A 24,385-nucleotide genomic window follows, 5' to 3' on the forward strand; every position below is an offset into this window, starting at 1 on the left:
TTGATTTTCGGATCTCATTCTCCGGGCTCTGCGGCCTACGGAGCTGGGAGCCGCCTCGGACTGTCGTGAGCCCCACCGCGGGGCGCGGAGTTAACATCGGAGCAGATCCCTTGCCTGGGATCACTCCCACCGCAGCCTGTGGACTTACCATCAAAGGCTCGCAGTCTCGGGAGGCCAAGTTCGGAAGCTCCAATGCCGCAGAAGGTTCAACCAGCTCCGACGCGAGGTTCAATCGCCCGGCGCGGGGGAGCTGACATCCCCCCCGATGCGGGAGCTGAACGCCTCGACGCGGAGGGCCTGAACGCCGCCGCCTACGGGGGTCCCGACAATCCCGTCAACGGAGGGCTCAAGGCCCCCGACCGAGAAAAAACAAAAGGAAAGCCTTGAACTTTATTTCGCCTTCCATCACAGTGAGGAATGTGTAGGTGGATGTTAATGTTAAAATGTGTTTTTTGAGTCTGTTGCATTTAATTGTATGACTGACCTGGCCAGTGAAATTCCTCGTATGTTGCAAAACATACTTGCCGAATAAAATCTGATTCTGATTCCGATTCTGAACTCTTAAATAATGTAGATATGTGATTATGCTCAGGTTAAAAGAGGTTCATGTCAGCTGAGGGATACCATTTGAAGTCACACTTTGCCCAGTGATGTAAAATGGCTAATGGAGTCAGCAGCTGATTTTATATCTATAATGTCACCAGAAAAACTGAAAGGGATGTAAAGCAAGCTGCCATTTATCACCCAGCAGCACTATCACACAAACTCAAGTGTCAACATTAAGTATTACAAGATTCACTTTTAATTCTAATTATCTTGTAAATTTTTCTCTGGTCCCGATAACCCATTAGATCGAGTGATAGCTCCAGTTGTTACTTCAATCCATTGGTAGCCCAGCTGAAGCTTTATGATAACTAAATGGTGAGATGGTATGAGGAGTATTCATGGTCACTAGGCAAAAGGATTATAGATTTTACTTCGGAGTCACGTGAGTGACTACGTGAAGAAGCCCGCCCCAGGACGCATTGCGGCATTACGTTTCAGCAGGCAACAGCGGCAGGCGGGAGACAGGGCTCCCGCAGAAACGAGAAAAACTAAGCTTTAGGTAAGTACTTACCTTTATTTTAACAGCCCCTTCGCGTCTGCTTGTTCCCCGCAGGGCATGCAAGCGGCCCCCTTGGACTCCGGGAGGAGTTTTTCCGTCCGCGGGAGGGGAGGAAAGACGCCACCAGGACCGCACTCACAGCGGACCATGGATGGGAGCTGTGCCGGTGCCGGTAACACTCCACAGGGGCGACATCGAGAGAGCGCAGGAAGACGGCGCTTGCACTGCGTTGGAGGTTCCCCTCAGTCCTCGCTCGCCCTCGAGTACTGCCCAGGTGAGGCAGGCAGGCGGGCGGGCGGAGGCTTCCGACATTTCGGAGCCGGTGAGGGGACCCACTGCGCAGTGCTGGCGTGGAGTGCGCTGCAGCCCAAGTGAGCCGGTTGGAGCAGGAGGCTAGCATTGGTGACCAGGGCAGGGCTGGTCTGGAACAGGGGCAGGCGGACAAAATCGGGAGTATGCATGGGGTGCAGGATCAGGAACAGCTGTTGGGTGTGGTGGACCGCTTCGTAGCAACCCCACGGGCTGGAGCACCGCCGGAGCCAAAAAATGGCAGCCAGTATTAACCACTTATCCAACAAACCTCTACTGAAGAAGGTGCTCGCCGAGGTGCTGCAAGAATATACAGCACCAGAGAACTGTGAGGCCCTTAAGGGGAAAAAAGCCTCAACAGGAAAATCTGCGAATGTGGGGGCCCTTATGCGGGCATAAAAACTCAAGCTACAGCGGATCCGAAGGCTCCTGAGGTCAGCTATCACAGCCTATGCTCGTTCTGTGGAGACAACGAAGATGAACACATACCAGCAGGAAGTGCTGGTATTAAGGTGTACCACACAATTCACACTAAACAATCTCCAGAGGGAAATATAAGACCTGCCCTCAATCTCAAAATAGACTACACTACGGAGGTGGCCTACATTAACCATATGGGCAGCATAAAGTCGGTATCATATGACAAGTTGGTCAAAACAATTTGGCAATGGTGTGTCCAAACATGTATTTGACTATCAGCAACTTACCTGCCAGGTAAGCAAAATACAGTGACAGACACCAGGTCACATAAATTTAAGGACAACATCAATTAGATGTTTTTATTAAAAAAAAAAAAAAAAAAAAGTTTTAACAAAACTATCAAACTATATGACGCACCAGATATTAATGCGTTTCATTGTCTCTGTACTACACACTGACAATGACAATTAAAATTGAATCTGAATCTGATATCGATTATCTGCTTCAACGCTATATCACCAGGTGTTTGGGGATGTCCTATGTATGTCGTGGGGGAAACCAGACCCTGGGGCAGTGGAATTTTCATTGCAATTTCTCTGGGACAGATAGTTACCAGCAGAAAGCTCGTCAGCTATATATTATAACTTTTCTGACCTACAGGTCATGTTGTCAATCAATAATGTATTTATAATAATCCATAGACAAATGCGTTCGCGCTGCATTGGTGAAATTATTTCTATGTATTTCTTCCCTTCTGCCTCACCAATCGAGGACTACGCACAGTACAAAAGGATTCTGCTTCAGGTTTTTGATAGTACCTGACGGACTTACGCAGCCATTGTTCACCATACGCCATGACATGGTTGTTGAAACTTGGATGGTATTTCCCAGTACCCAGAATTATTAACACTCGGAGCCGGGCACAAGTCATCTGTGCCATGTGAAATCAAGCTCCTGGGTTGCAGATTCTGCACAAGCCTCATCTGGGACTGGAATTGTTATACTGAACCATCGACACCATGTCAGCATCCTTCTGAACATCCACTGGACTACAGCACTTGTCCAGCATCAAGAGAAGTACTGCAAGGATACAGGGATAACCTACTCAACTGATTCAGTTACTATGAACTGGAATTCCTGGAGAACCTTCATCACGATGAAGGATTCGGCTATAGTACCATCAACACAGCTAGAATTGCCCTGCCTGTTGTTTTCAAAACAGCTACAGGACAACAGGCCATGGGGTCACTGGCTGGTGGTAAATCTTTGAAGGGTATTAAAACTCTAAACCCCTAGACCAGGTACACCCATATATGGGATGTCACAGTGGTACAACCATACCTCAGGGGATACCCACCAGCCAGATCCCTCAACCTGAACCTTCTATGCACTAAACACATATGTTGAAGGCACACGGAGCAGCATAGAGGGTCCAGTCACTACTCCTATTGCAACTGGACACCATGCTCATAGCTTCAGACCAGATCTCTATCAGTGTCCAGGGAATGGTCAAACCAGACCAGGAACACGTTATCCAGTCATAAAATCCGGGCTTACCGGCCAGAAAACATGGTAATGTGCCATGACCCTATTACCTTACATAGACACAACCTAAATAGTCGAGGGAGATGAAAAGCCTTGTGGGTTGGTCACAAAAAACCTTGTGGTCGGGTAACGAGCCTTTTTTGGGATGGCTCAAGCAGGTACTAAAGCTGCTGGGATAAAACTAACATGTACAAAGTTTTCATTCCTCAGGACAAGCTTCCACGTCAACGGCAAAAGAATGGACTTGCCTACAAACCACATACTGGCTACAGCAAAATGGTGGGGGTAAAACGTTCAGAGAAATAATTTATTAAACTGTTGACAAAACCTGTTTTTACTTGCAGGAAAGATTCCAATCTGCAAATATTTAAATTAGCCCAGGGGAGCATTTAAATTTCTTCATTGTTATTGTAAAAATACCATTGTTTTTCTATAAACAGATTCATTGGTTGATTACGATAACACACTTCCTCCCTCAAAGACTTCGGCAGTGAGTGAATAAAACTGTTACACGGTTTGAAATCACAGAAGCTTTGAAATCTGCACGTAGTCAATCACGTGACTCCGAAGTAAAATAGTAAGATTAAACGAGAACTTACCAGTTTGAAGTTTGATCTGTATTTTATGAGGCGTTACGATGAGGGATTACGTGCCCTCCGCTCCCACCCTCATTATATGGATCAAACTGATAAATTGATGTCTCTTTGTCTTTACTATGTTACTTCAAATACTTGTGTCTATCTGTGATTCCACACCGCTGCTTTGAAGTATGCCGCACATGCGTCCTGGGGCGGGCTTCTTCACGTAATCCCTCATCGTAACTCCTCATAAAATACAGATCAAACTTCAAACTGGTAAGTTCTCGTTTAATCTTACTATTAGATTAGATTAGATTAGATTAGATTAGATTAGATTTGTTTATTGACATTCAGACCTTTCGGTCTGAACGAAATTCTGTTTCCCTGCAGTCATACATATGATTAAAAAAATGACAAAAACACACAATCAACACAAATTTAACATCCACCACAGTGAGTTCACCAAACACCTCCTCACTGTGGTGGAAGGCAAAATCTTAAAGTCTCTGGCTCTTCCCTCTTTGTTCTCCCTCTGCGCCGAGGCGACGGTTCAAACTCCGCGGGTGGTCGTTGCCTCGCCACAGCTCAGAGGCCGAGTCAGGTCTCCGCTGCCGCCGCCGCCGCCACAGCTTCGGTGCCGAGTCGGGTCGCCGCTGCTGCCGCTGCTGCCTCGGTGCCGAGCCAGGTCTCCGCCGCTGCTGCCACCGCCGCCGCCATCGCCACAGCCTCGATGCCGAGTCCGGTCTCCGCTGCTGCTGCCGCCGCTACAGCTTCGGTGCCGCCAGCTCCGCCATTAGGCCTCGGCGCAGACGGAGACGTGGGATACGACCGAAGAAAAAGTCGCATCCCCCGAAGGAAGAGGCCAAAGCATGTTTCTCCCACCCCACCCACATACTTAATAAAACAAAACAAAACAAAATTAACTAAAACATGACAAGGAACAAAACGAAAGAAAAAAAAAACAGACGGACTGCAGGTGGGCCGCAGCTGTTAAGACAGCGCCGCCATCTTGAATCTCTCTATTATAGATAAACATTGAACGCTCCAATTTTAAGTAACAACCCCCTCCTAATCCATCTTTCGTTCATGTCCAACCCTTCACCGCACCTATTTTATCCTCTATCCCATCCCTTTGCAACCCTCCCTACCTGCCATTCCCTTAAAATACGATACGATGGAAATTTATTTATCCCAGGAGGGAAATCGATCAGCTAACAGTCATAAAACACAAGATCCATGAAACATGATATTAAAGTGATGAGTGTAAGGGATTGGGGATGAGCAAAGATTGGAGAGGAGGAGGGGAGTCAGTCTACCCCATGACCAAAGGGGGAGGAGATGTACAGTTTGATAGCCACAGGGCAAAAGGGTCTCCTATGATGTTCTGTACTGCATCGTGGTGGAACCAGTCTGTTGCTGAAGGTACTCCTCAGGTTGACCAGTGTCTCACTGAGGGGGTGAGCTGTATTGTCCAAGATGCCCTGCAGTTTGAGCAGCATCCTCCCCTCCAAGACCAACCTTTGCATATATCCCTCCCTCTGGCTTTACTTTTCACTCCCCTTCTCTCCTTATCAGAAACCCTTTTGTCTCCTTATCATCTCCACCCTTTGCCACTTATCCCACCTGTACAAACCATCTGCCTCTCAGCTCCCTCACCGGTATTCACCAATCACTTGCAGGACTTTGGCCTGCCCCCCACCTCTTTTTCATCTTTCTCCCCTTCCCATATGACAGATCCCAACCCAAAACATTGTCTGTTCATTCCCTCCACAAATGCTGCCTTAATCATCACTGCCTTAAACTCTTGAGTGACTGTGCCAGATATGAAGATTACTCATTATGCGGCAACAACAATCTAGCATTAAATGTCGACAAAACAAAGGAGATGGTTGTCGACTTCAGGAGGTCGCAGCCAAAACACACACCCCTCAACATCAGTGGCACCACAGTGGAGAGAGTGGAGAGCATAAGGTTCCTTGGAGTGCAAATTACAGACAATCTCACCTGGTCCAGGAACAACACTGGGATTGTCAAACGGGCCCATCAGCGACTGCACTTCCTGAGGAAACTCAAACAGGTCTCACTTCCCCACCAACATCCTCAGGACTTTCTACAGGGGCACGGTGGAGTCTGTACTCACGTACTGCATAAACACGTGGTACTCCAACTGCAACTGCTCAGACAGGAAGGCTCTGCAGAGGGTAGTGAGGGGAGCAGAGAGGATCATTGGCGTCTCCCTACCCTCGGTACAAGAACTGTTCCAGAGCCGTTGTCTAAAAAAAGCTCTGAGTATAGCTAAGGACAAACTGCACCCCCTCCACATACACCTGGATCTCCTGCCATCAGGCAAGAGATACCGTAGCATCAAAGCCCGGAGGCTTTTAACTATTTATACTGTTTCATCAGGGACTGGATTGTTTTTTATTGTTATTATGTGTGAAATGTTTTAAGTTTCATGTGCGATGCTCCGGTATTCCCTGGGAAACGTCTTCTCATTTTGCACTGTGCAACTGTTGCTTTGCAAGATGACAATAAAGGTTGATTTGATTTGATTTGATTTGATTAATGGACTATGTTAATCCAGGTGGGCTTTACTACTGTGTCTGTTATTATTTTGCATCATTTGTAACAGTAACAGAGGGGTAGTAGTTATCTATATGCTTCTCACTGCTCATTAAAACATTGCAGCTGATCTTCTACTTCAACACCACTTTCCTGCCCCATTCTTATTTCCCTTGATTTCTTGAACTTCCAGGAATCTTCAATCTCCGTTTAAAACACAATCAATGACTAAGCCACCCCAGTGCTCCAATGTAGAGAATTCTGAAGATTTGCTTCTTGCTGGATGAAAAAGATTCCCCTTGCTTCAGTCCTAAAGGATTTCTACCATGTTCTGAGGCTGAGACCATTGGTTCAAGATTCCTCAGCCAAGGAAACATCCCCCCTGCATTCAACTATTGAGCTGTGTAAACATTTTGGGTGTCGTCACTGCGCTCTAAGGAATAACGTCCAGCTGATCCACGCAGCAGAGCCTCTACAATAGGATCCAGAATGTTTAATGAACCTTCTCAGGAGCATGTTTGTCCTCTTTGCATTAAGGGAACAAAATTCATGCAATGCTCCAAGTGTGCCCTTGCCAAGGTCCTATAATATTGTACTCTAATCCTTTGCAATAAAAGTCAATGTACCATTTACCTTCATAATTATTGCTGTATATCATCTTTCAGTCCTAAAGGACTGTTTTCAAGAGAGAGTTAGATTTAGCTCTTAGGGCTAAAGGAATCAAGGGATATGGAGAAAAAGCAGGAACGGGGTACTGATTTTGGATGATCAGCCATGACATATTGAATGGTGGTGATGGCTCGAAGGACCGAATGGTCTACTCCTGCAAAAATTTTCTATGTTTCAGTGACCTGAGTTCAATGACACCTTATCACCTTATTAACTTGTCCCATTATTTATCCTTTAAAAAATTCAGTACTTTGATATTTTTCCACTAAAGTAAATCTCACATTTTTCTACATTGTGCCCCGCGGGTCATGTTGCTGCTCACTCACGAAGCATGTTTCCAGCCCTTTGAAGATCTTTGCATCCTCATCTGGTCCTTTCTGCCAACTCATTGATATGAACAGCGGGAGTCAATGCCTCCCCACATGGGGAATGACCTGCCAACATGAGAAGGACTCATTTATATCCCACTCTTTATTAGCAAATAAGTTTGTTTGAACAAGATATATCAATAAATATATGCTGTATTTCTCGGCAATGAAGACCGGCATTTTGTGTTGCTAAATTTTGAAGAAAGACTGGTGGGACAGGATCAAGGGTTTGGTTTTGACCAGGGGTCAGCAACTTTTTTTGCATAGGGGCCAGGACCCATGTTTGTGAGTGGATGGCAGGCCACATCTATCACCATAGTTAATAAATGGAGGTAATAATACATACTAACTAATTTAGTAATTAGTAATAACACACACTAATAATACATAAATTAGTAATACATACTAATAAAACATTGTTTTCACGTGTTTTTCAAATTATTTTCTGCAGTTACCTGATTGCCTGTGTGCTTCAGGACTGGCTGCAATTCCCAGATCCCTCACATCCCCAGGACTAGCTGTAGTTCCCAGGTTGCCTGCGAGCCCCATGACTGGTTGTAGTGCCCAGGTCACCTGAGAGGCCCGGGACTAGCTGCAGTTCCCAACTCGCCTGTGAGCCACAGCCACAGGTCTGGCTGCAGTTCCCAGTTCACCTGCAAGTCCCGGGTCTAGGTGCAGTTCCCCTGTGCAGTCCCGGTGGCCACTTGCAGCCACCCGAGCTACTGAGCGAGTTGCTGTCATGATCCCCACCCCCTCCTTCTCAACGCTCCTGCCCTCCCCGCAAATTTACCCCTGGCAGCCAGGCCATGCTGACCCGGGCCCAGACTCCCCACAGGCTGTGGAAGGAACTCTCCCCCACAGCAGTACTGTCCTTTTGCAGCCGCTGTACTGAGGGATAGCCAAGTCTATCTTTCTTGGCTAACAATCTAACCTTCGGCCTCCAAGACGCAGGTAAAATTTTGTGCCTTATTTTATGGTAAAAAATAGCATCTTCATTGTCGGGAAATACAGGTACATGAACTGGTGTGATGAAGTCAAAAGTTGAAAAAAAAAAACGATTGCAGAAGCAAATTTGCAAGTCGGTGTTTAACATATTTATTTATTGGATGGACATCCATGCCACTCCACCATATTCATGACAAAAATGCAGTCTGCTAATTCTTCAAAACATTTATTTCCCTCTTACCCTTATTTCTACATCCACCATGTTTCATTGCTTGCCAGAAATGGACAGCCAATAGCTCTTGGCCCTTTGGTGCTGTTGTTTACTTTCAAGGATCACAATATGAGCATGAGTGAAGAGACCCAGAATCACCCTTTGTATTTGGTCAGCTGGCGGAGATGAAGAATACCAAAACGTGGCCATTAATCCTGTTAGCAGGTTGAGATTGGCAAAAGTGTTAGTCAAAAGAATTATTTCAGAAGGCTACAGCCAGGACAGCTACACCTAAGCTCCCTGATGCTTGTAAGGCTTAAGATTGTAGAACAAATTAGTCACTGTCAAAGAAAGCTCCTCTCTACAATCATTGGGGGAGGACGTCACTTTTATGCCATGCCATGTTTCTGATAATAGTTTAATGCAGCATATTAGGAATGTATGAGATGGAGATACAGTATTTATTTCTCAACTGGATTTATGTCACCATGTCCATCATAAAATGCAATCGATATATAGGTCCAATTAAATTCCTGGATAAAAGTGGATTTCAAAATGAAGCTTTCATTGTGGAAGCATTGTCTTTAATTTTATTTCAGAGTCACGTGAGTGACTATGTGAAGAACCCCGCCAGGACGCATGCATGTCATATCACTTTCACGCTTGCGAAACGACAGGCGGGGTGGAGCGTTCCCCCGCAGCAGTAAGTTTGAAACCGTGACCTGCAGGTAAGTGATTTACTCTGCGGTAGTTTTTTGTTCCCCGCGCTGTTTTTACACGGGGGGGAATCTGGACAAAATAGTGGCCACAAGTGCTGCGAGTGAAGCTGGCTGGGGAGGACCAGGAAGTTGCGGGAGCCAGCAGTAGCTGAAGGCACAAGCCCCGTAAGTGGGATCAGCTGTGCCGACTTTTGGTCCCGCGCCTGCCAGAACACCACGGCCGGGCGGGAGACTATTCAGAATGGGGCCGCCGAATTTGACAAGTCGAAACGGCAGGAGGCGGGGTGGAACGACGTTCCCCCGTAGCGACAGTTTAAACCTGGACCTGCAGGTAAGTGAAACTGCGGTCTTTATTCTCCCCATACTGTTTCACAGGTGGGGAAACATGGAGAGCTGTGCAAACAACGGCAGGCGGCACAGGAATCACCCGTAAGGGAACAGCTGTGCCCGACTTTGCTCCCGCACTGGCCAGATTAAACACCATGGCTGGGCGGGAGACTATACAGAACGGAGCTGTTGGCTTTGACAAGTCAAAACGGCAGGAGGAGGGGTGGAAGGACGTTCCCCCATAACGGCAAGTTTTAAGCCTGGACCTGCAGGTAAGTGATACTGCGGTCTTTATTGTTCCCACACTGTTCTACAGGTGGGGGAAACATGCACAAGGCACAGAAGTCGACCAGAGATGCGACAAAACTGGCGGAGGAAGACCACTGAGTTACGGACGCCAGCAGTGGCCGGCGGCACAGGAATTACCCGTAAGGGAACAGCTGTGCCCGACTTCGCCCCCGCACCGGCCAGATTAAACACTGCGTCTGGGCGGGAAGGCAAGAAGAAAACCAAAAGAGTCGTTGACTGATGAGTCCGACTTTGAGCAGCCGCGAGCGGCCAGCGACTGTGAGCGCTGGAGCCGGTTGGAGCGGCTTATGGAGCAGAGCTCCAACGTGACAGACTCCGGGAGATGGAGTCTAATCACCGTGGGGATATAAAAAAACACCCACAGCAGCACCTTACGTAGGGCTGCACAGTGCATCTCCCTCGTCAGAGGGGAGTACTGGGAGGTCAATTCTGGGCTGACCCTGAAGAGGGGTTTTGACGAACAAAACTACAAGTGTGCAGGGGGTGCAGGAAGGCAAAATCTACTGGTCATGTTGTCCAAATACATACAGCCAGACCACGATGGACACTGCAAAAATACCTGGGACCAGGAAACTGCGTATCCCTGAATGTTCCAGTCGTGGAAATAGCATCTGGAAACATGTTGGAGCAGGACTTAGAAAAGCCCTGGGGTTCATAAAGGCGACAACATTAAGGATCTCCTACAGCCAAAGACAGCACCCTTATGCACCCACCAGCAAAACAAGAGAAGCTGGTGAAAGCTCAAAGGCCGGGCATACAGGACAGCGGTCTTTTAGACCATAGCCCAGACCGGCCTTCCTGGAAGATGCGCAAACCCCCAACCCAAAAACAAACCCAGACACCGACGCCTCAACCTCCACGAAGACCACACAGAAGAAGCAAATTTCCACTGGTAACAATGGAGGTAGGTGGGTCTGGTCCCTTACAAATTATAGGAAGAGTGGATAATACACATATTGGTGGGAGATTACACTCTTTTGGATACATGGTGTATATCAACTACAGACACTTATATCCTAAGCAGTATCCAGGGATATACCATTGAATTGTGCAAAAGGGGTAATGGGTAAACCCAACACGATTGGCTGGAATTTGTGTCTTATATCTTTACCAAAAACAAAATAGATGGTGACAGTCGCATCATCATCGAATTGACCAAATTGAATACATTGTACTATATATTCAGTACAAAATGGGAACTGGTAACTGCTAAAGAACTGATTTCCAAAGGCTACTCCATGGCTAGCATCGACCTAAAAGATGCTTACTATTCAGTGCCTACACGGACTGATCACAAACGTTATTTTTAAAAAAATTCAACTGGATGGGGCAGCTCTGGCAGTATAGAGCTCTACCAAATACATAATCATATGATCATACTAATTGTGGGCATAACTTTGGAGTTGGCCTAACTAGCTGTAACAGCCACCATACAATTGGGTGAAAAGTGGGATTATCATCCATCCAGTTAAATCTAAACTAACGCCTACCAACATAATGGATTATTTGGGGTTCACTATTGACAGCTCACATGTTGGTGACTTTACCAAAGGACAAGGCTACAGTCTTGACTGAGGCCTGCAACAACCCCACTGACATCAGTGAACCGTCTATCAGATTGGTAGCAAGGGTAATTGGCATATAGTGTCTGCCTTTCCAGCCACACAATTTGGACCTTTGTATTACCATAAATCTACAAAGGGCAAAAATACAAACACTCAAAGTTAATACTGGTCATTTCGACAGACCAATAATCCACCAATCAAAGCTTATGGAATTAAAATGGTGGAGGGATAACATTTGGCATTGTTCCAACCCTATCGTCATCAGCAAACCCTTAGTGGTGCTACAAACTGATGCCAGTGCGCTTGGTTGGGGTACTACCAATTTCCATCTCCATCTGTGGAGGTAGATGAAAGGCACAGGAGGCATCATTATCACAGACACTGGGCATAAACTACCTGGAAATGTGGGGTGCGTTCTATGGCCTAAAGTCATACTGCTCTGGGATAAATCACCAGCGTGTTAGACTACAGAGTGACAATCTGACTAATACAATTTGGTAATGGTGTATCCAGAGAAATATTTGAATATCAGTTACTTACCTACCAGGTAACCCAAAATTCAGTGACAGACATCAGGTCACGCAAATTCAATAAAATAAGACTTAATCACCAGATACCAAACTGTGTTTCTTGGGAACCAGACCCTGGGACAGCAGGGACAGATGCTTTTCACTGCATTGAGGGGGCAATTGTTTATCTATGCATTCCCTCCTTTTCTGCATCATCAGTCGGGAAATACAACAAGACTCAGCGTCTGTTAATTGGTAGTGCCGATTGGCCTACTTAACCATGGTTCCCTGTGATACTCGACATGGGTTTTAACGATGTATCACCATCCCGAAACAACCAGATTATTGGTTCATCCTGTAACAGGGGAACCCATCCGTCAAATACAACAGACCTATCAATTTATAGAGTCTAAAGAAACCTCTACTGCAACTGGGACTGGCGGACCGAACATTGAACATTATCTCAGCGGGCCACAGACAGTCCACCAAAAAACTATACCTGGTATACATCAGGAAATGGGAGATATATTGTCACAGAAACAACATCACCTACAGTTCGATGAACATAACGTCTGTTCTGGAATTCCTGGCAGGCCTCCATTATGATGAGCGGCTCAGTTACAGTGCCATTAACTGCGCCAGAAGTGCCCTTTCAGCATATCTATGGCGAGGATCAGAGCGTCATTCTGTTGGGACTCACCCCTGGTAACCAAACTTATGAGGGGAATTTTTAATATCAATCCCCAAAGAACCAGGTACTCTCTAAAATGGGATATGAATATTGCCCTAACGTTGCTAAGGAATTGGTCACCAGCAACAGCTCTGTCCCTGCAAAGACTGACAGACAAAACAGTCATGCCGATGGCTTTGGTCACTAAGGGTACAGTCGTACATAAGTTAAGGCTGGACTATATGACTTCTTCAACAGGAATATAACGTTTCATATTACGAATTAGTCAAACAGAACAGACCGGGTTCATCAGGCCTCAAAATAGAATTTAGGGATTACCCTACAGATATCGTCTCTGTATAATAAGACAATTATTGTTATATATGGAGAATACCAAAAACATCTGAGGCTATGAGATGGCACTACTAATCAGCCACAAACAACCCACAAAAAAGTGTTGGTTCAGACTATTTCCAGGCTGAAACAGGTTTTAACAACAACTCGGGTGGATACTAAAATATTCAAATCTTATTCCACCAGGTCTGCAGCTACATCGGCAGTTATGGAGTTGGATGTACCAATGAACCAAATCCTCGAGACAGCAGGATGGATAAGGGGAAAATGTTCCAACTATTCTACCACAAACCAGTAGTTAAACTGGAACTTTGCAGAGTCAATTTTAAGTTCTGTAAAATAATTTCACCCCATAAATAGGGGCTATAATTTGTTGTTAACAATTTATCATGGATTTCAATGTTGGTTTCATATCTAAACATGTTAACACAATTCCTCCCACAGTCAATTAAGGCAGATGTGATGCATGGACTCGTTTCCACGGCATGAAATCACAGAGCTTTGAAATCTTCACGTAGTCACTCACGTGACTCCGAAGTAAAATAGTAAGATTAAACGAGAACTTACCAGTTCGAAGTTTGATCGTTATTTTATGAGGAGTACGTTGAGGGAATACGTGCTCTCCGCTCCCACCCTTGATCCTATACTCAACTGGTATTTTCTTCTCTAATCTTACTATGTTCAGTCATTACAGTTAACTGTGATTTCACACCGCTGCTTTGAAGAATGACACGTATGCGTCCTGGCGGGGTTCTTCACGTATTCCCTCAACGTACTCCTCATAAAATAACGATCAAACTTCGAACTGGTAAGTTCTCGTTTAATCTTACTATTATATCAGTAAATACTTTTGGGTCCAGAAATAAGCTGCACATGCTATGCAATGTCATGTTTGTGATCGTATGATGCATATCTAGATAATTTATTGGAAGAACGAAGCCATTCATTGAACTTGAATAGACAGTGAAGATTATCTATGATTACAACAGGGTCTTGAGCAAATGGGCCATCGAGTGAGGAATGGCAGATGGAGTTTAATTCTGATAAAAAAGCGAGGTGTTGCATTTTGGTAGGACAAATTATGGTAGGACTTACACAGCCATAGGTCGGGCCCTGGAGAGTGTTGTAGAACAGAGAGATCTAGTGATGCTGGTACACAGTCCCATGAAGGTGGTGATACAGGTGGACAAGATGGTGAAAAAGGCATTTGGCATAGGGTATTGTTTACGGGAGTTAAAATGTGATGCTATACCTGTACAAATAACTGGTAAGGCCACATTAGGAGCACTTTGTACAGTTCTGGGAAAGATGCCATTGAACTGGAAAGTGTTCACAAAAAAATGTATTGGTCTTGCGGGCTTAAGTTATAACGAGAGACTAGATAAACTGCGTCTTTTTCCCTACAGAGTAGGAGCCTGAGGGGTGACCTGATAGAGGCATATAAAATTATGAGGAGCAGAGTAGGGAAGTATACTACTCGAGAGCATAGGTTTAATGTAGAAGGATAAAAAATCAAAAGGATCCTGAAGGGCACCTTTTTCTCACAGAAGATATGAATGGAATAAGCTGCCAGAGGAAATATTAGAGGTGGGTATGGTTACAACATTTAAAGGACACTGAGACATTTACATGGGAGGAAAGATTTGGATATGGGCCATGTACAGGCAAGTAGGACTAGCTCGGTTAAGCAACTTGGTTGGCAGGGATGACCTGTTTCTGTACTATACAGCTCTATGATTCTATAAATCTAGGCAGTGCATTCACAATATCTTGCCTATGTTTTAAGCCAACCTTCAAGAACAGAATGGGATTTAATCTTCCAACCCACAATTGATATGCAGCCATCATATTGTTAAATAGTCATTAGTCCAGCAGATCTCATGGTTACTTCATTCCATGATGTCCTCTCCTCCAGCCGCAGTTGACCCATGGACGGTGCTTCTTCCCAGAAGCTCAGTCTTGACCACACGGTGGGACTGGTGGTCTCGAGTTTGTCCCAGTGGCTCAGTCTTCCGCAAACCTGCAACAAGGAAACACAGTAATACCCCTGTCCCACTTAGGAAACCTGAACGGAAACCTCTGGAGACTTTGCGCCCCACCCAAGGTTTCCGTGCGGTTCCCCGAGGTTCCCGGAGGTTTTTGTCAGTCTCCCTACCTGCTTCCACTACCTGCAACCTCCAGCAACCACCTGCAACCTCCGGGAACCGCACAAAAACCATGGGTGGGGCGCAAAGTCTCCAGAGGTTTCCGTTCAGGTTTCCCAAGTGGGACAGGGGCATTAGTTTCTCTAGTTTGCATTGGACCTCACCCTGGCAACAGAGAAAACTTAGGTCACGGTGAGAGCGGGAAGGGGAATGGAAATGGCAAGCTCTTGTTCAGGAAGATTTTCCAATTTAGGTAACCCTGCCCTCCTGCCTCTTTCCTTACCTATCAGATCATTCCACTAGCAGACTTTGTGTTCCCGCTTTCCAACCATAGGTGCTATTCGACCATCTGAGTTCCTCCAGCAGATTGCTTGCTGCTCCAGATTCCAGCATCTCCGTTCCCACCAGGTTTTAAGCAACATTTCACCTTCGTTTAACGAGCTGTGGGCTGACTTTAAGTGACACAGTTGCGTTTCAACTGCACAGGAATCGGGCTCCCCTCTGAAAATGCCAATTTGACCAGCACCATCTAGTGCAGCAGCGGTGAGGGCACAAATTGCACATGGTAGAAACGGCAAGGGTTACCTCTAACCCTCGAAATTTCCCCACTAACCTTTTCCTCGTTCGTGATGCACTCACTTATTACACAGTGGAGAACTCAAACTCAGGCACGGTTTCAAATGGTTTCAAACACAATTGCCCCCCACCCTTCCGTTCAACCTGAATTTAAGCCTTAGATCTGGCCATCCTATTCAAATTAATCAGACACACGCATCATGAAAGAAGCATCTAATGACACAGAATGTTGTGCACTCACCATGAAAATCATTTCCAGGCGTCACTAAACAACTGCTTATGAAGGGAATGAAGTCCTTGCCTTTGATAAAAGGCATTAAATTGAAGGCAAGTGTGCCAGAATTATTTATAAACGACATGATTTTCCCTGCCTTGCATTCTGATCCACATCTGCACACACTTATTATCCATTTCACATTGTTATTCTTATTGGACAGCCAGAAATATGTTGGGCAAGCTTTTTTCTCCGAAGCTTAGTTTTTAATACTTCTTTTCCACAATGCTGCCTTCATTTGATTCACTATTCGGGGCTACAAGTTTGTCATTTCCACCAGCAGGGAAATATTATTCGGGCTTTTATACCCACTAGCCTGCCATGGTTAGTGGCTAAGGATCCCTAACTTCCATAAATGTCTTCTTTACTATTCCCATCTTCCCACAGAAGCGCACACTGGATATAATTATAAACAAGATCAGGAACGCAGGGATGAGTGGAATTGACGAGCAGCCCACGTAATGAGCAGGTGACACTGGACACAGCCTGTGCCTTATCTTCTCTTCTCATAGGTTGTCCCTTCTTCAGACAAGGGTCACCCATTCCTTCTCTCAGGAGATGATGTCTGTCTCGCTGAATTACTCCAGCTTTTTGCGTCTATCTTCGGATTAAACCAGCATCTGCAGTTCCTTCCTACACTTTTGCAGCCATGCTGTTTTTCTGCATCCCACTGGCCTTATCTGCTGTGGCAGTTTAGCAGGTAACTGAGGGATCGGTACAATAAACCAGTGTTGAAGTAAAACATCAGACAGGATCTTATTGATTGATGGAAATGACTTGAGAAATGAGTTACCTTATCCTACTGCTGTTTGCTGACATTATTGTGTTGAAGGAGGGATCCACGAGCAGTGACTCGGTGGTAAAAACAGAGTCCCTGTCCACTGATATCAGACAAAGCCAATGTAAAAACATGCCTATCTTCTTCCTTATGGTGTTTTGACCAATGAGAGGTGATGCCATTGAGATCTACAAACATCTTAAGAGAACAAAGTTCTCAGTCAGAGTCATAGACAAAGTTGTAGAAACAGGCCCTTCGGCCCAATTCATCCATGATGTCCAAGTTGCCCCATCTAAGCTAGTGCCATTCGCTTGCCTTTGGCCCAAATCTTTAGACTTTTCCTATCCATGTACCTGTGCCTCAACTACCTCTATTCCATAAATCTACACCCTCTGACTGAAACAGTTGCCTTTCAGTTTCCTATTATGTCTTGCTCTCGTTACCTTAAAATTATGACCTCTGGTTTTTGATACCAACCCGAAACATCACCTATAGAAACATAGAAACATAGAAATTAGGTGCAGGAGTAGGCAATTCGGCCCTTCGAGCCTGCACCGCCATTCAATATGATCATGGCTGATCATCTAACTCAGTATCCCGTACCTGCCTTCTCTCCATACCCTCTGATCCCCTTAGCCCAAGGGCCACATCTAACTCCCTCTTAAATATAGCCAATGAACTGGCCTCAACTACCCTCTGTGGCAGAGAGTTCCAGAGATTCACCACTCTCTGTGTGAAAAAAGTTCTTCTCATCTCGGTTTTAAGGATTTCCCCCTTATCCTTAAGCTGTGACCCCTTGTCCTGGACTTCCCCAACATCGGGAACAATCTTCCTGCATCTAGCCTGTCCAACCCCTTAAGAATTTTGTAAGTTTCTATAAGATCCCCTCGCAATCTCCTAAATTCTAGAGCGTATAAACCAAGTCTATCCATTCTTTCTTCATAAGACAGTCCTGACATCCCAGGAATCAGTCTGGTGAACCGTCTCTGCACTCCCTCTATGGCAATAATGTCTTTCCTCAGATTTGGAGACCAAAACTGTACGCAATACTCCAGGTGTGGTCTCACCAAGACCCTGTACAACTGCAGTAGAACCTCCCTACTCCTATACTCAAATCCTTTTGCTGTGAAAGCCAACATACCATTCGCTTTCTTTACTGCCTGCTGCACCTGCATGCCTACCTTCAATGACTGGTGTACCATGACACCCAGGTCTCGCTACATCTCCCCCTTTCCCAATCGGCCACCATTTAGATAATAGTCTGCTTTCCCGTTTTTGCCACCAAAATGGATAACCTCACATACTATCTGTGTTCTCCAGAGGTGCAGCCTGACCCGCTGAGTTACTCCAGCATTTAGTGTCCTGTTTTTTTAAATCCAATTGGCCTTGGTCTCCTGCCTTTTTCATATATCTTTGATATTTCTCCCTCTTCAAATAGATGTCCCAATCTCTTTTGGAAGTTGAATGGACTTTTGTAAATTTGTAACCCACAAACACCTTACTCCATAACAAAACAGCCATCGAAAAAATATTTTTCCAATTCAACGTTTCTTTAACCTAGCAAGAACAAATAAAGATTGATAGCCTGTACACTGATGCCTAAATGTGAATCTTCAAACTAAGAGTTACCGAGTAAGATAAAAGTGGCTAGAAACACAACTGTGAGCTGACGTCAGCATAAGGAATCATTGACCGAACCTCTGGACAAGATGTAAAGCCTAAAAAAGGAGACATGAAAACCACATAAAACTGAAATAAACAAATTAAATTTGTTGGAAAATGATGAAAGAGTTGTCACTGCCTCTTGCTGTGTGAACTAAATCTAGATTGTCTTAAACTTGTTTGTATCTTGTATCAGTATTGATTAGAAAATGGGAGGCTATAAATAGTATTATTTTGCTCCCTCGTCTGATTCCAGTCAATGTCTGGAAAACGTCATCATATACTGAGACAGATAAATGGGAGAACTGTGAGTAACTTCCACTTTCTCGAAATCAAATCAACCAGAACTGTTCAGGTTGTAACAGAACTTTTTAAACTTTCTGCTGAAATTGATCGTGACCTATTTATTCTTTGTTATGTTGCATTAAATGGTGAAGAACTGTTGGGGTATTGACGTGTACAGTGCAGATGATCAGAATTTCGATGTTTTTTATGGAAATGGTTACCAGAGCTTTGTTGCCTTTGGAATTTATCTTGGGTTGGAGTTCATTGAATAATGCAGAACTGTTTTTTATTAATTTGGCCTTAATTGGTCATTCCTACTGAAAGTAATTGGAATTGGTAAATGTTTGGCTGACTAAACATAGGGCCCAAGAGCACAGGTTCTTACTTTTCACTTTCAGCTGACTTCATTGAAAGATTTGTCTCCATGAGAATGTTAATGTCACTCTCACGCCTTGGGCTGTGGGGAGAAAGGATTATTGCAAGACCGTAAAGTACTTGCCATAGTTTTGCAACAGGATTAGATTGTGTGACAGGGAAATGCATTTCGTAAACATTGTGCCGAACAGATGCCAATCTTTGTGAGTAATGCCTACATTAGAATGGCCTGCTTCAAATTGGTTTTCTATGAATTCATTAACCTCTTGAGTTATAGAGGACATTTTCATCAATCAGAATATACAATAATTTGTGTCATTTAGTCATTCTTGTAATCAAATGAAAGTATTATTTTAACATTGATAGATTATGTCCAGAGATTCTTGTTAGAAAGGCAAAGGTCGTAAACGCAAAACCCATTTCCCCAGCTTGTAGTACAAATTAATGTGTAAATTAAATTCTTAATCTTGTGGTAAAAGACAATAAGGAATTAAGACTGGGATATATACATTACAATTCTATTTAGTGCAAGATTAATGATCAGATGATCTCACTTTTAATTAGTTAACAAGAATTAATGAAAATATAAGACACATTTTCTGACGAATAAAACACAGAAAATGCCGGAGGAACTTAATGGGTCATCCAGCCTCTCGGGAGGGAATGGAGAGGTGAAATTTCGCCAAGTGTCTTGGCCCAATGCATTAGCTGTTCAATCCCTCCACAAATGCTGCCTGACCCGTTGAGTTCCTTCAGCGCTTTGTGTTCTGCTCAAGATTTCAGCATCTGCTGTCTTTTATGTCTCCTTTCCTGATTAAAATTTTGTTGAAATTATCAACGTGAGAAATTTCATCCCATCCTTTAAAATTATAGAAACCAGGGCTCCAACACCCAGACCCGGTGTGCGACCTCGCACCACCCGGCGTGGCTTCAATGGCCGCGGGACAATCGCCATCGCCAGCCGGGGGCTTTGACTTTGACTCTGACAACGGGGGGGGGGGGAGAGGGCGGTGGGGAGATAAGTTTTTTTTGGCCTTCCATCACAGCTATGTGATGGATGTTTATGTAAAATTGTAATTATGTTGTGTCTGGGTCTATTTGTGTGTAATGTATGGCTGCAGAAACGGCATTTCGTTTGGACCTCTAGGGGTCCAAATGACAATTAAATTGACTCTTGACTCTTGACTTGACTCTTGAAACCATAATCGGAAAGGACAAATATGACAATGCTTCACCCCTCAACTTTGTCTTTTAATACCCAGTGTTTTTCATTGGTAACGTCATGAGAATCATTGTGCTTGGTAATAAATAGCTTTGGATAAATATTACAAGCACTTGCAAAGTGTATGGGAAGGCAAGTGATAAGTTGGATCAGCAGCACAAAGGCTTGGTCTTTAGTCAGGACTGTACAAAAGCTGGAGCTGGGGGAATGTAAGGAACTCAGGAATGCAGGATGACACAGTGGCAGAGTTTCTGCTTTATAGCGCTAGGCTTCGAACCTGTACAGGATGCTGTCTGTACAGAATCTGTATGTTCTCCCTGTGACTGCGTGTGTTTTCTCTGGATGCTCCAGTTTCCTCTTAGACTCCAAAGACAATAGACAATAGAAAAATGTGCAGGAGTAGGCCATTCGGCCTTTCGAGCCAGCACCGCCACTCACCACGATCTTGGCTGATCATCCACAAACAATACCTTGTTCCTGCCTTCTCCCCATACCCCTTGATTCTGTAATCCTGAAAAAGTATATCTAACTGTCTCTTGAAGGCATCCAGAGAATGTGCCTCCACTGACTTCTGAGGCAGAGAATTCCACAGATTCACAAATCTCTGAGTGAAAACGTTTTTCCTCATCTCCGTTCTAAATGACCTACCCCTTATTCTTAAACTGTGACCCCTGGTTCTGCACTCGCTCAACATCGGGAACATGTTTCCTCCCTCTAGCGTATCCAATCCCTGAATAATTTTATATGTTTCAATAATATACCCTCTTATCCTTCTAAATTCCAGTGTATACAAGCCCAGTCACTCTATTCTTTTATGATAGTCCAGCCATCCTGGGAATTAACCTCGTGAACCTACGCTGGACTCCCTTAATATCAAGAATGTCCTTCCTTAAATTTGGAAGCCAAAACTGCGCACAGTACTCCAGGTGTGGTCTCACCAGGGCCCTGTACAACTCCAGAAGGATCTCTTTGTTCCTATGCTCAACTCCTCCCTTTATGAAGGCTTTCTTCACTGCCTGCTGTACCTGCATGTTTACATAGACATCCAGATCTTGTTGTACTTCCCCTTTTCCTAACTTGACACCATTCAGATAATAATCTGCCTTCCTGTTCTTGTCACCAAAGTGGATAACCTCACATTTATCCACATTAAACTGCATCTGCCATGTATCTGCCCACTCACCCAACCTGTCCAAGTCACCCTGCATCCTCATGGCATCCTCCTCACAGTTCACACTGCCACCAGCTTTGTGTCATCTGCAAATTTGCTAATTTTACTTATCAAAGACTTTCTGAAAGTCCAGATACACTACATCCACTGGCTCTCCCTTGTCCATTTTCCTAGTTACATTCTCAAAAATTCCAGAAGATTAGTTAAGCATGATTTCCCCTTCGTAAATCCCATGCTGACTCGGACCAATCCTGTTACTGCAATCCAAATGTGTCGCTATTTCATCTTTTATAATGGACTCCAGCATCTTTCACACCACCGATGTCAGGCTAACTGGACTATAATTCCTCCCTCATTTCTTAAATATGTCCACGATAATGTCCTCCCTCATTGGTAAACTGGTCACTCTCGGCCTCCCCACTGTCACATGTGCCTGGATTAAGGATTTCCTCACAAACCGGCCCCAGACTGTGAGACTCGGCCCCCACCTCTCCTCCACTCGCAGGTTGAGTACCGGTTCCCCACAGGGCTGTGTGCTAAGCCCCCTCTTATACTGTCTCTACACCTACGACTGTAGTCCGGCCCACAACAACAACCGCATCGTCAAATTTGCTGACGACACTACTGTGGTCGGACTTATTTCAAAGGGAGACGAGGCAGCCTACAGAGAGGAAGTCCTGAAGTTGACAACCTGATGCTCAGAAAACAATCTGGCTCTGAACACCAGAAAACAAAAGAGCTCATTGTCGTTTCGGAGGCACAGCACCGACTTAGTCCCCCTAACATAACGGCGAGTGTGTGGAGAGGGTCTGCCTTCCGGTTTCTCGGCGTCCATATCGCTGCTGACATCTCCTGGATACAACACGACGGCGGTCATTCAGCAGCGGCTGCACTTCCTGAGGGTCCTCAGGAAGCACAACCTGGACTCTAACCTGCTGCTGACCTTCTACCCGCTCGTTCGAGAGCCTGCTGACATACTGCATGACAGCATGGTATGGCAGCTGCACCATGGCAGACAGGGAGAGGCTTCAGAGGGTAACCAGGACAGCGCAGAGGATCATTGGCTGCCCTCTCCCCTCCCTGATGGACATCTACACCTCCCGCTGCCTTAGCAGGGCAAAGAAGATCACCAAAGACAGCTCCCATCCTGCGTTTGGACTGTTCGACCTGCTGCCCTCTGGAAGGCGCTATAGGTGCATCAAATCCAGGTCAAACAGACTCAGGAATAGCTGCTTCCCGAGAATTATATCTACCATAAATTCAAATCCACACATGCACTGACTACACCGCCCAACACGGACTTCCATCTGTATATATGTATATATGTATGTAGCGCCGTAGAATTTGTGCACCTATTCCCCCCCCCCATCTCCCTTCTGTTTTGTTTTTCTGTTTCTTGTTTTTTTGTGTAAAATTGTATGTATGCACTGAGTACGAGCAGCTTTCAGTTTCACTGTACATGTATAGTGACAATAAATGGCATATCTAAATATCTAAAGATTTCTTGAGCCACCGCCTTAACTACCCTGGGAGGCAGACCATCAGGCCCTGGAGATTTATCAGCTTTAAGTCCCATCAGTCTACCCATTTTCTGCCTAATGTGAATTTTCTTTAGTTCCTCCGTCACCCTAGGTCCTCTGACCACTAGTACATCTGGGAGATTGTTTGTGTTTCGTTAGTGAAGACAGATCCAAAATACCTGTTCAACTCGTCTGCCATTTCCTTGTTCCCCATAATAAATTCACTTGTTTCAGTCTTCAAGGGACCCACATTTGCCTTAATTAATGTTTTCCTCTTCACATACCTAAAGAAGCTTTTATTATCCTCCTTTACATTCTTGGCTAGCTTACGTATGTACCTCATCTTTTCTCCCCATATTGCCTTTTTAGTTACCTTTTGTTGATCTTTAAAAGTTTCCCAATCCTCTGGCTTCATGCTCATCTTTGCTATGTTTTATATCTTCTCTTTTATTTTTATACTGTCCTTGACTTCCCTTGTCAGCCACAGTCGCCTCTTACTCCCCTTAGAATCTTTCTTCCTCTTTGGAAATAAATGATCCTGCATCTTCTGTATTATTCCCAGAAATACATGCCATTGCTGTTCCACTGTCATCCCTGCTAGGGTCTCTTTCCAGCCAACTATTGCCAGCTCCTCCCTCATGTCTCCATAGTCCCCTTTGCTCAAGTGTAATACTGACTCTTCCGATTTTTAATTCTCCCTCTCAAATTTTAGATGAAAACATCATATTATGGTCACTGCCTCCTGATGGCTCCTTTACCTTGAGTTCCCTTATCAAATCCGGTTCAGCACATAAAACTAAATCCAGAATTGCCTTCTCCCTGCTAGGCTCCAGTACAAGCTGCTCTACGAATCCATCTCGGAGGCACTCCATAAACTCCCTTTCTTGGGTTCAAGTCAAGTCAAATCAAATCAAGTCAATGGGCCGTCACCATTATCTATTTTATCTTTTTATCCTTGTGTTGCACGGGGAGCCAAATGCAACGGAATTTCATTTAGAATTGCATATATCGATGTATTTCTGAATGACAATACAGTTTTGATTGATTGATTTGAATAAATAATAAATAAACAGAAAAAGTGCACTAGGCTGTTATTGTTCAGAGTTTGTTTGATTGCGAATTTAATAGCCTGGTGGCTGTGGGAAAGAAGCTGTTCCTGAACCTGGATGTACCAGATTTCAGACTCCTGTACCTTCTACCTGATGGCAGCAGA

This window comes from Leucoraja erinacea, chromosome 5 (genome assembly GCF_028641065.1).
Source record: "Leucoraja erinacea ecotype New England chromosome 5, Leri_hhj_1, whole genome shotgun sequence".
Classification (NCBI taxonomy): domain Eukaryota; kingdom Metazoa; phylum Chordata; class Chondrichthyes; order Rajiformes; family Rajidae; genus Leucoraja; species Leucoraja erinaceus.